A 14,105-nucleotide genomic window follows, 5' to 3' on the forward strand; every position below is an offset into this window, starting at 1 on the left:
GATATATTGTCTGATCCTAACCTTGTTATTTAATTAAGTCTGGGCTCCCGAGCGGTGCAATTCTGAGGTGCTAATACCATGTTCAGTGAAGACAAGGACATTGCTTTGCTTTATTCAAGGGAAAGCAGCAATGTAAGAATGAACGTTTAAATGCAACGCTAATTATCTGCCACAGGAATTGCTTTTAGTGTTATAAAGTCTTTTATTCTTCTCTGCTTCCAATAAGGAAGATCCAGCTAATTTAGGTGCATAAACAATTATTTTTAGCAATGTTTAATGGATTAATCTAACCATACGGAATTGACGTATTAGTCTCAGTATAGCATCAGATGTCAGATTATTTTTCTGGTTTAGGACTTTGAGAGTTCATAGTTCTGGATGTATTTGGGGAGTGGGGAGGTGGTAAATTTTCATTTTTATTTTGGTTTGTTTGTTTTTCTTAGTACAAACAGAATACTGACCTCACCTATCAGTTCCATCATGCAGATTTTTTCAGGAATAGTAAGATCCCTGTTAAGAGCTGTGGTAAGGCCTTTCCATATATTTTTTCACTCTTTTTTGCCATTTATGGCCCTTTAAAATGACTTGAAATGGGTTACCTGAAGGTTGTTGACATATCCATCATTTACTATAGTTAGATAAACCTGCTTTATGTATAGTGGCAGGTTGTTTTGTGGGGTTTTTTTAGGGAGCTATTTGATGTTGATCAGATCTTTTAAATGATAGAAGTGGTCCCGGTGGAGACGGATTAGTAAGCAGAGGGTAGATGAGGCAGTCAAAAGCACAAACTGCAATTTACCACATGGTCTGTGTAATTTATCACACAAATGTCTCTGACACATATGTGGTACGTGTGTATCCTGCAAGTTTGATTGTGTTGTGCTTATCTGTTCACCGAAGTTGTTACCCAGCCTTCTCCTAGTACTGAAAAAACGCTAAGTTGCTTGGGGAGTTTGCTACTATTTGGTCTACAGAGCATGGTGTAAGGATGAAAACATTCAGAGCAGAAGTTCTTTGTGCTGAGCATCAACACCAAATTTTTATTAAGACAGATGCTGAATATAAGGCTCACCCTCAGGTTAGATATGAATGCACAAGAAAGAAAAACATAACCTTAAGAACCTGACACAGGTTAATTTAATCAGAAAATACTCTGTGCATGTCTGTACAACCTAAATACAGTACTGCGTAGAGGTATCTCTGCTAGCTAATACATAGAGATGTATTTTTGGGGGTCTGCAGATAACTGCATGGATATTAATGAAATTCAGTCATTTGTGCTAGAGGCAACATTTCTCCTAGATCATTTTATATGTTCCATATTTTTATCTAGTGCTGAATCAGAAGGGTTTAGTTTGCTGGAGTTTCCTTAAAAATTACATCGTGAAAACAGTGGAGGATCATGCTGTGTGCACCTGATAACGTTCTGCACCATCAGTAATTCCTACAGTGCTTTGTGCTGTTATGAAACCACTGAAATAGAATTAATGTTTTTGTAGAAAGAGCCTATTGATTAAAAATAACACATATATACTATCATTTTTTTTTCAGCTGGGACTACAGATCTATAGACTATAATCACTTTAACATATAAGAATGTTACCAGTAAGAGTGAATAGTCAAGATTTCTTGGTTACATGTTAAATTAAAAATAACAAATTCTGTACATGTTGTTAAGACAAAAATGTTAACATGAAGAAAAACAGGAGGATACAAGTTTAAGGGTAGATTTTTTGTGATTATGTAACTCAGAAAGTGTGTCGTAATACCTTGCTATTTGTTAATATTGTCTAATTATTGATTGTAGAAGATTTGTATGTGCAGCAAGAAGGAGATACAAGTTCTAGGATGAAGAATATATAATATTGTCCTTGTCTAAGGTCTGAAGGGATATTACTGAAGGGATACCCAAGACAGATCAAAATGAAATAGCTTGAAAAATGCATGAATTATTACAATTCTTTAAACACTTAAGAAGTAGAGTAGCCAAACAGAGGATGACTCCCAAGACCTCAGTGGAGATAGATGAAAGGATTTGTCACTCCTAGCTGTGTGTGCATGAATAATAAGTTATTTATCATCTCAGCTAAATAACTGGTGAAAAATGTATGGAACACTTTGCTTTGTTCTATTTTAAGGTAAGTACATTTTGAGTACTCCCACCTTTCATGTTACAAGTGTGGGAAAGCTGGATTTTAAGACAAATTTCAGAATTCAGATGAGGTTTTGTTTGCTCAAGTGTAGGAAGGTTTAAACAGCACTGATGGTTACTGATGAACTGTTACTTAAGAAACCTCCTAGAGTTGCCAGAGGAAGCTTGTGACATGCTGTAAGTTTAATTATGTTCAATTCATTAACACAATTAGAGCTGTGAACAAATTTATCGTCACAGCCAGAATCACTTAGAAACAGCTAGTAAGTCATAGATTATGGGGACTTGTTCTCCATGCCTACACATAGAGCACAATTCCCTGGCAAAATACATCAGCTGGTCATTTGGGAACATGTCTTTAATACCAGGGTTTTGCTCTTTTCCTGGGTTAGACTAGTTGTCTTTCAACAGAAAGGTCTAATCACACCCTATAATAAAAAACAGCCTTAAAGCAAAGGCATTAACATTCATTAATATCAAGCAGTTGTGAATGATTCCTTTGCTGGATTTACCTGCTGATCTATCTGTTGATAGAGGGGAGATATGTTTCAGGTCAAGAACTTGATCAAAACCATAATTCCCTCACAATTTGGAGGGAACCTCTCTGAGAGCTGTAGTTTGTTTGTATAATAAGTAAGTCAATGAATTGAAGGATTCAAGGAGGAACGTATAGGAGAATCTAAGGGGAAAAAAACCTTCCCAAGATTTCTGTTCTGTGCTTTCAACCCGGCACTTCCCTTTTTGTGATCCACTCCCCAAACCCGTCACTCACAAAAAGTGCCTGCAAGGTCAGAACAGTCTTTGCACAAGTTTATTGATGTCATTGTAACTTCAACTACTTCCCAGCAACCTGACTACACTTGGGCAGGATTGCTAAGAATCCCCATGGTTGTTACCACAGACCCACTGTGATAGGTGAACCAAGCAGATGGAAGGAAATTGTATGAAGCATTTTGGGCTGTCTTCCCCAGTCTGTAGCCTAATTTCTCTGCTTTTTCTCGACCTTGCAAGTTAGGAGATTTAAGGAAGTGAGCTAAGGTGGAAAGTGAATCTTTAGTCTTGACTGTATGAGAAGTTTGTGTGAAGGCTCCCTTTTAACCACCGATATTTGGGAAATAAACTCAGTTCAAGTCTATGGAACGCCAGGTTGCTCCTAAGGACTCTTGAACAGTTTTGTAACTGATAGATGATGAAAGACTAAAGGCTGTGTGCTTATTGGTCTTTTTGTTTTATTTTCTTCAATACACAGCTCTCTTCCCCTTGAGCTTCAGGGCACAGAATAGTTCCAGATAAAACTGTAAGTTTCACAGAAGATTGCTTTTCATATCAGCCAGCTAGGAACAGCCTAAAATTCATGGCCATTAGGAAATCTACTTACAGAGATGTGTAGTGAAGCTCAGAAACAGCTTGATGTCTTTTTCCAAGAGGAATTTTTTAGCTCTGGGGGCAATACAACAAATCAAAACAAAATGTGGGAAGAAAGTGCACTGCTCATCACTAATCTGTGACAATGAGGCAGTAAACAGTATCATCACTATTCTTTTGTTAGTCTTCATGAACAATTTGAATGGTCTTGATTTTACCTAAGAGAAGGCAGCAGTTTGCAGCTCCACATCATCTGATTCACAGATTTATTTCCTTGAAAATAAACTTGACCAAAATAGTTTCCAGTAGATCCTGACATGGAGGATGTCTACAAAATCACATGTGGTTCTTGACGCGCGGAACAACGACTTTACAACCTTGGAGGGTTATAAAGGAGGTGTGTTTATTCAGCGCCGGACGCACACGGGATCCTTCCCAAAGATGTGCACCCCGACCTCAAAGCAAAATTCTGTGTTTATGGCCCTAACTGATACATATTCAACAGGTGTGACAACGCCTATACATATGCATTAACTTTCCCCGCTTCCCATGCAAATGAGCTTCCCGCCCCCCTGAGTCTGCGCAGTGCTTCTTGGTAGTGGTCGACAGGGGGTCTCAGGGATGAAGTTAGTAGTCTTCTTCACTGTAAACTTTTCATCTCTGTGTCCAGCGCCAGCTCAGATCACCCCTGGAGTTCGTCCAAACCACAGGCCTGGTCCTGGCTGGTTTTTGGAGCTTCGGCCTCGGCTCCAGGCGCCTTGTGCCATCCTCCCATCCCTTATCCGAGATAAGCCAGCACCTGCAAGGTTATACTACCCGTCTACGATAGAAAATTCTAAAATAGTTTAAAAACACAACCCACTACTAGACATTTCAAGGTTCTATGGATACAAACAACTACTAAATCCTCTCTTCAGTTCTCTGTCTCTCTTGCGTCCTGTGTAGGATGTATAAATACTGTGACTTCCACCACAACTGAGAAATAGTCTCTGGCACTAACACTTGTTAACCTTACTTTCCAGACTCACTAACTCTTACTATTATATTGCAGAATGAGAAAAGGACAGGACAGTCCCCATCTTGGGTCAGTTCTGGTGATGCCAGTAATCAAATACCTGCCTTTAACTAGGCTGGGATAAGCTTATGAATTTGCAGATACCTGCACTGCAGGTCAGAGCCATCTTGAGAAATTCCATTTTTTTTCCTATTTTCTGCTGAATACTTTAAAAATACTAAAATAAAATATATGCTCTAATATATGCATTGCAGAAGTAAAATTCTTCTGCTCCTTTTGCAGCATTTCAAATCTATTAATTGCAGAGATCATAGAATCATCTGGGTCAGAAGGGACCTTCAAGGTCATCTAGTCCGACCTCCCCACAGTCAGCAGGGACACCCCCAACTAGACCAGGTTGCCCAGGGCCTTGTCAAGCCTCACCTTGACTATCTCCAGGGATGGGGCCTCTGTGCCCCTAATCCCTCAACCAGTTTTCCCAGTGTCTTAAAGTCCTTTTTGATCGTTTTTAAATTTCTGGTATTGACCTCGTCGCTTCCCACCTGCGTAACTACTAGTAGTCAAAGGGCTGTACCAGACTAGGCAGCCTTCTGGTTACATATCTGACACGGGCTCCAGGGAGGCAGCAGACTTCCCTGTGGGAAGTATCTGGCCGACAGATGGGGCCCTCTGTTCCCTTCAGAAGCAAGTCACCAATAACAATTACCCTCTTTTTTCTTTTTAGGGTTGAGGTTTTGATTTTGATGCAAGGGGGGGACTGATTTGCTTTAAGCAACCCCCCAGGTGGTGTTTCTTCTGCCTTCTCATTTGTTTCACCCTCAACCTGCCATGCCCCATACTTGTTATGCAGGGGCAAATGGAAAGATGAGGGGGGCTGTGAAGGGTTTCCCTTGTCTCTTCCAACAGGCACCTGTATCCATTCCTCCCTGTTCCTTGGGTCACCTCCCTCTGCTACAGGGGTCTGCAGAGCCTGGTACCACACATCTAACTCCCTTTCACACTCCCTTATCGACCTTAGTCTATTCACTTCTTCCCGCAGTTCGGCCTCCACGTGGAGTAGATCATTGCTGTGCTCACTCCTAACACGGGTGTTGTCTCTATCACCCGCCATTGCCAGGTTCCGGCGCTCACCGCAACCAGTTCCTGGGTGCCTGCGTGTTTGTGTGGGGCCCCTGTCTGGGTACCCACAGTTTTTTTAATAGCCTTTGACCGAGTTCCAACCATGACTACAACCGATCTCTTCAAGCAGTGACTTGGTTCGCGTTTTGTGTGTGTGTTTTTTTTTTTTTGTGCGTGTTTCACCCCCCTCACCCTCCCTTGCCGCGCGCCGAAGTCCGTGTCGGATCCTCCGCGCCTGATTGGCTGCCGCGGACTTGGCTGCCGCGGACTTCCGGTTCCGGCTGGGGCTCGGGCTGGGAGGGGGGTCCCTGAGCTCAGAAACCCCTCCGTACGGCGCGATGCGATCCGACCCTCCCCGCCAGCTCACTTTAGTGCTCGTCGCCGGTGCTGCGGGTGCTGCTGCCAGTGCCGCCTCGCCGACCGACCGAGTGTCTGCTCTGACCGCGTTTGAATCTGCGCGGCCGCACCCTCTCGCACCTGATTGGCTGCTGAGGGCTTCCGGTTCCGGCTGGGGCTCGGGCTGTGATTGGAGGGATCCCTGAGCTCGGAAACCCATCCGTACGGCGCGATTCTACCCTTCCCCCCGCCCCGCGAACTCACCTTAGTTCTCGTCGCCGGTGCTGCAGGTGCCACCTCGCCGACCGACCGACCGCCTGCTCTGACCGCGTTTAAATCTCTGCGGCCGCGCCCTCTCCGCGCCTGATTGGCTGCCGCGGACTTCCGGTTCCGGCTGGGGCTCGGGCTGGGAGGGGGGGTCCCTGAGCTCAGAAACCCCTCCGTACGGCGCGATGCGATCCGACCCTCCCCGCCAGCTCACCTTAGTGCTCGTCGCCGGTGCTGCGGGTGCTGCTGCGGGTGCTGCTGCGGGTGCTGCTGCCGCCGCCGCCTCGCCGACCGACCGAGTGTCTGCTCTGACCGCGTTTGAATCTGCGCGGCTGCGCCCTCTCGCACCTGATTGGCTGCTGAGGGCTTCCGGTTCCGGCTGGGGCTCGGGCTTAGTTGTCGTGTAATGTAGTAGAGCTGTCGGATCTACCTTAATTCCACTACTGAAAACCATCTATATTGCACATACACTATTTCACAAGCAATCCATAGAGCATCTAAAGGCCTTTAATAGCCATCATAAAAATTAATAGTAAAATATGTGAAGGATAAACTACCATGAAAATTGCAGAGGAAAATGATGACCTATGTATTTTAGATGAAGTAGCTTACATGTATGTTATGGTGTTACTTGCATTCACTTAACAATTTATTGAAAAGATGTATTTAAGTGTTAGATATCCTGATGGGTTAGTGCATTAGGTTTTTGCATCAGAAGACTGAAGTCAAATTTGATTTTGGCTGTGAGCTGGGGTTTGGTATGTTCTCCTTCTTAATGAATCTTTCAAGTAGCAAAACTGTGATAGTTTGGTATAATTCATCAGACTTAACCTTTCCTGCACAGGAGGAATCCAGGAAAAGTGTATCTGAGGCCATGAAAGAGGTTGCAATGGAAAAGCTAAACTGCAAAGCTTCTATCTGACCAATTATGCCTTTAATGTTAGTAAGCAAATAAAAGGTAATTCACTGAGTTGCTGCTATGAGCATTATTCCAGAGCCAGTAATGGACCGGTGATAACAGACGGTCCTTTTTATCATTAACTGAAAGACCAGGGAATGTGATTATCTGTAATTACGTACATATCTCACTGTGCAGCACCACGAAGGGATCCCAAGTCAAGCCCAGGGTAGCTAGATCCAGTGCTTTTAGATATGTGTACTCTTGTGTGTATTCATGTGTCCGTTCTGGGAGTTAAAGCTACTCTCTGTCCACACCGTCTCTGTGTGGCACCGCACTGTGCTGTGTTAGACACACCTGCCTGATTACCACCTCTGCAGGAATTTCTTCTGCAGGGCTGAAATGCACCAATGTCAACCAGTGGTGAGTTCAGAAGCTATTTTAACTGGTTTATTTGAAAAAGCAGAAAGCTTAAAAAGGTTTACATTAGTAAACAAACAACAACTTTCAATCCGTAACTGTGCTTTTCACTGTCTTAACACAAGCCTTTTCCTTCGCATTACCTTTTGGAACAACCTTTCAAAAGCAGAAAGTCATTGTGGATCTACCATTGCCATAGCTGTGGCATGAAACTTCTGTTTAATGATCAGGGATACAGTTCTGCTCCCGGCTCCCCAAAGTCAAGCTAACCAGCCTCTTGCCTACAGCACAAGAGCTGTACCTGCTTGCAGTTTGAATCAGCAGAGTGGCTGAGACCAACTCACATGCACAGAAGCTGATTGATGAAGCATGATGCATCCCTTAATTAAGCAGAAGCTACTAATAAAAATGAACTTAACTGGATGATTTGTGTGATTCTTGCAAGGCAGCCATATGTGCTGCACACTGGTAGTGGGAAAGGGTGATATGCAGCTGATACTGGGAACCTACGAAAGAGGAAACTTGTTAAGAGAGGCAGTTTGGGTTCTGTCACTGTTTCACGGCAGCCCATAATTAATGCCCTCCTCGCTTATCCTTGCTCCTGTGATAAGTTGTCCTCTCCTCCCTCTCTGCATCCTTTCAGCATTAGTCCTTGCCATCACTGCTGCTCCCACAACTGCATCTATTTTCACTTCTTCTTTATCTCTGAGTGTAGCATTTGGGGGATAAAATTCATTGAATCTGCACATCTGTTCCCTTTTCTGTGAGCTGTAAACATGTGTTTGTCTCAGCAAACCTTCACAACAGTCGTGGTCCAGATGCATCTTCCTGTGCTTGTCTACAGCACTGCAGCATTTTCCAAGGGAGCTGAAGTAGGAGCATGCTTGGTGGGTGGGACCAGGAGGAAGCTCCTGGAAGTCATTCTCTATGTCATTGGCCAGCTGCACTTGCTTTACCTAAGTATGCAGTTCACCTCTTGAAGAAACTAACTAGTTTTAGTAAGGTGCTACAGCCTTGTAGGGTTGTGCTGCCAATTAGTCAACTAACAGCCTAGAGGTCAGGACGTTGTGAGAAGGTGGCAACACTTTCTTGGTTATTGTCCATGGTCTTCAAGAGTTTCTGCTGTGAGCCAGAGATACGAGCACAGAATTTAAATGGAGAAGCGATGTGTGACGCTCGTATCCTCAAGCTCCCCGCTCCATATGCCTGAGAATTAAAACATTACCTCCAGAGGTACGTTCCTTTAACAGGCTGAAGAAAACTGACTCTTTCACCTCATTTGCTTGGGGTGTATGTATATCACTGACATGATAATGTCTTCATGCAAATAAATACTTGTTTTCTGCAATTGTACACAGTGAAAAACAGCAAAGAAATCCCTTCTTTGATACATTCAGTCAACTTCTATTAAAAGCATTGTGGAAATGAGCGCCTAGGCAAGAGTTCTGTACGAAAGGAACATGAATTTAGCACAAATCAAAGTCAAACCTTAGTGAAGAACCAAGCCTCCTCCCAGAGCACATAACAGGAATGTTGTCCATAACGTGTGATACAGTCCTTTTGTTCTGCTGAGCACACCTAAGAGTGCAGCTCCAATGTTCAGTTTCGGGTGCCACCTTTGAGAAAGATGTAGTCCTAATAAAAGGCAACCAAATGACCAGAAGTCTAAATGGGAAGAAAATGAAAGAACTGGGATCACTTGGTCTAAGGAAAAAAAAAGAAGAAAAAAAAAAAGGCTGGGAAACATAGGAGTGATCTTCATATTTGTAAAAGGCACACGGTTTAAAAAAAAAAAAAGGAATAAACTTTTCTTCATGCCCTTGACCAACAGAACAAAACCCAGCAAGTTTAAATTGGAGCAATGGTGATTCAGACTTAAACATTAGGAAAAACTTTCAAACAACAAGGATAGTTAAACACCAGAATAGATTGCCTAGGGATGTTTTGGAGTCTCCGTGATTGGAGCTTTATGAGAACAGGTTAGACAAACATCTGTCAGGAATGATTTAGGTATAGTTGATCTTGCCTTGGGGTAGGGGGATGAACTAAACGACCTCTAAAGGTTCCTTTCAGCCCTCTTTCCTATGATTCTATAAAAAATACACGAAATGATTGCATGTAGAATTGAGTTTGGCACCTTTTAGTAAATCTCATTGTTTCTGCTTTTCTGTGTTCGCTTTGCAGTTCAGCCATGCTGAAGACTCCAGATTTCAACAAGAAACTTAAAAATCTGTTTGATGCCAAATAGTGCTCCGGTGCTTTTACATTGTTACATTTAATTAGGGTTTCTAATTAATCTTGTCTGTGTATTACACTATATCCAGCCATCAGTGTTAATAAAATCTTTGCTTAGTTTAAAGACTCTCTGAAAGTTTTCATTTGGAAAGTGAGACCATCTGGCCTCTCTACCTCACTAGGATTAGATTCTGGGTAAAGTGTGCTCCATCTGTTTGTGAGATTCGTGTACGTATAACACAGGAAAGTGTGCTGGGGCAAGGCTAAGGAGGGATTTCATTGCCAAGATAGCTGAAATATAGTCAGATCTGTCTAGAGAATCTCTTTGATATTCTTGAGGCAAAAAATAAACAGATTTCCTTTTCAAAATGTTCTCAACGTCTCTTCAGAGGAGGGTTGTTTATTGCTTCCCATTGTGTGAGGTGAAGTCTTCTTCAATTCTGAATGTATTTAGTATGAAATATTGAAACAGTAATCCCTGTTTTACTCTGGGGTTCCCAAGAAAGATTCTTCAGCACACCTGGGGTGTTGCTGAGGAGTGCCCTACAAAGGTGTAATACTGGGAGTCACAGAACTGTGCTGCTGGCAGACAGTATGGCAGAGCAGAACAAGCTCACACAGCTAAACTGAATTTGTGAACTAGGATGAGCTCAGTCCCACCTGGTTGTTCATGCATTCATATCCCCTTAGCACCCTACATATGGTGTCTGGCACCTCCTTGACTTTATTAAATAGGCAAATCAAATGTCTTGATTTACTAAATGAAGTACAGTATGTTTTGCAAGTGGGAGTTTTGGCAGTTGTAATGCTTCTACAGCTGTGGCTATAAGGTGACTTTTTTAAATGACTGTAAATCCAGAGGACTAGGTTTCCCAGTCTTCTCCTTTTACTGTGTACACAGTGAGTTATTTGGAGTGACCTTGTGGTTGAAGCCCCTCTGATCTGGGTTCTGTTCCTGACATAGCACATGCTTCCTCTTAGTCTCTACCCTCATCCTATTACTTAAAGTAGACATAAAGTGGTTATGGAGGGGCGGCAGTCACACACAATCATGTAATTAGAAATAGATGCTTATTTCATTATTTCAGGCTCATTCCCACCTTCCAGTTCTGATTCGGATTGGATGATATTATAAAGATCCTGGGAAGTACTGCCCATATGAAATTTTGGATCAGTCACAGATTTCTGTCCATCACTAGGTGAAGATCCAGGGTGAACAGAACATTTCCCATAGCATTTTGATCAGAACAACCTGTCAGGTTTCATTGCTATTGAATTTAAATCCTATTTCTGATTTGACCTTGAACCACAAACTATATCCTTACATTTAACAGGAATATCATGTTTCCAGACATGGAATTTGTTTGCCACAGTCAGTATATTGTATGGACGGAAAAATGCCACATCCTGTTAGGTTCTCATTCTTCTTAACTGAAACCCACAGAGAAAAGATGTGCAAAAAAGATAAGTATGACTATTCGTCTCCTAGATGCAAAGAACCATTAGCTACAACTTAGTTTCCTTAGCGTGGCCATTTAGAACCTCGAGTAGATAACAGTGACTTTCATTGATACTGGCAGATTTATGGGGCCATCATTAAAAAAGAGCGAAGTGGCCTTGATCAATGTTTTCAATGGATGAGGTACATACTTGCTTTCCATCAATATCAGACATGCATCACTACTTTTCCCTGCCTGTTCTTTTTTTGAGAAAAGATATAAATTGTGACCAAGGGAGGACTAGACCTTTTCTTGAGGCTCCCTGCTATAGTTTTCGATGGAACAGACAGAGATCCGCACAAAAATTTGTTCTGCTCCATATTCTTCTTTTTTCTGGTAGGTTCCACTTCAGGTCTCTAAATCAAGATTAGGATTGTATGGGCACCAATAGTGCCATTTTTGTATTTTGGAAAAAATCAACACAATCATTTTCTTTGATGCATGAAAATACAGATTGTATCTGTCTTAGAATCCATCACCGAGTAACAAATACAAGCAGGCTTCATGATCAGAAGGGGCATCACTAGGATCACAAGGATGAATAGGCTCTATATATATTATAATTTCAGTTGTTGACATGGAAATAACTTCCCACTTTCTATAACGTTTAGGTGTACTTTTTAAAGTTAGCTCTGTCAAAAATAAAAAAGTGTAAGAATATCCAATATTGCAAATGCTTTGAGCCCATCAAAGGCTTTATGACAGAGAGCTTTAACATATATACCTGCTACTTCTGATGTTCCAGAAGTGCTCCAACGCAATTGGTAGCAAATATCTTCTGAAAAGCCCCAGTAAACCAAGGCACCCAGTTAGGTTGGGCCCACAGCTGGGGCCCTGACCAGTGGTAACCCTCACTGCTCTTCTCACTCACTTCCTTCCTCATCTGGCAATTTATTTTCCCCTTCATCTTGGTGCCTCATCACAGTCCCACTACCAAAGAGGAGAACATATCTTCTGCATTAAATTGCTTGGGTGCCACATATAACGCCAGGCTCTTAGGTCAGTCTCTGCTGAATTTTAACTATTGCACTCCCTATCGTGTAAGGTTGTGTTCTGGCAGCTAAGTTTCTAATGCTTATTCTATCTACACTGTTCTTCTATTCTGGAGTACAGAATTGGCTTCCATCCACATTTTTGAGTGCAAAATCATCTGTATGTGGGTTGAGAAGAACTGAAAAGATATGCATATGAAGCAACTAAGTAGTGAATGGTTCTCATAGTCCTATTTTGTCAGTGCACTGGTGTCCTCTGGATACCATTTCAAATTACACCTTTTCATTTTGCTTGTCAGTTACTTGTAAGTGCTCTTACAGCTCTAGGATGTTCAGATTTGGAATAGGAAAATATTCTAAAACCACTGTCATTGTCTACTCAGGAACTTGTTGGACATGACCAAGAGAGCATCTCTGTGAATTTTAAATCTCTATTGTAAAGCCATTTTTTCTAGTTATAAAATATTGAGTACTTTTAAAGTCCTTTAGTCCTTTTGCCCTCTTTAATTACTTTCTCTTGTCAGAGAAGATGACTCAGTTGTTTCTAAGATTATCCACTTATACATTCTGCATAGAAAGTGCCAAGACCTATCCCCCTAGTCCTTGCTTCCAACTTCTAGATAGCAATAAAATACTTAATATTTGAATTGATTTGCTAATTCTATGTGACAATCTGAGTAACAGATGTATCAGCTAAATGTGTTCTTGCTGTGAAGAGTCAGTTTATCAACATATTTTGAGAAAACAGCATGGCCAGATTCCTTTCATCATTGTAAAAACTGGGACAGCCTACTAGTTTTCAAGCTCATCAGAAGGTTAGTAGTGACTTGTTCAAGGTGAATCTTCTCTCACCTATGTTATGGAGCAAATTGTTACCTTTATTCTAAAGTGCAGGTAACCTGCAATTTATTACTAGATTTGAATTAAAATTATTGAAATCTATTTTTACACACACATAATAAGAAGCAAATCTGAGTCTTTCAAATTTCAGTTGTTTATATGAGCTTTTCATATTTATAATGTAATCCAAGATTCCTTAGAAAGAATAATACTCAAGAATCATTGGCACAGACGTTATTTTCTTCCCATATGGAGATAAAGCCACAGTTTTTAAAAAAATTATTAATTCTGGCTAGCTGCTGAACTTTGAGAAAATTATATGAACAAACTTAGTAACATTCACAAGACTGAAACACAAGCTTCAATTTTTGCAATTTCTTCTTTGCAATTTCAACCCATTTTAAGACAATCAGCTTTGTAAAAAACTACCCTTATTTTCTTTGCCAAGTCTTTATCTGTTCTTAAAAAAAGCTATGATGAATGAACACTTTTTTTTCCAGCTTGAATGCCTTCAGTTAGAATGGCTTTGGAAATCTTTTGCATTGAAACACCTTTACAAATTTGTCTCAGTCAGATGTATGAAGAGTGGTAGCAAAGACCAGTGAGAGGTGAGTGTGTCCTTTTGAAATCTGCTGATATTGGAAGCAATCATTATCAAAGAAGAGCTGGGCAAGCGGAAGAATCTGATAGGAGACAGAAATAGAGATACCTGAAAGTCAGATTTTACACACTTCACTGATGGGGGTCCCAGAGGATAATATTTTGAGAGAGATATGCAAAAATTGTAATACTTCATGAACTTAAATAAATTGTTAGTGTAAACCTTCAAACATGCCTACCCATACCTATAGCTTCTAAAAACCTCCCACAAAAGCACTATGTGCCTTGTTGCCTTCCTCAGAACAAATAAGTAAACCTACCAGAAGCCCCTCCAGCCAGTGCAGATCCTCTCCCAGTCCACACGCTG

The sequence above is a fragment of the Calidris pugnax genome, unplaced genomic scaffold (genome assembly GCF_001431845.1).
Source record: "Calidris pugnax isolate Ruff unplaced genomic scaffold, ASM143184v1 scaffold24, whole genome shotgun sequence".
NCBI lineage: Eukaryota > Metazoa > Chordata > Aves > Charadriiformes > Scolopacidae > Calidris > Calidris pugnax.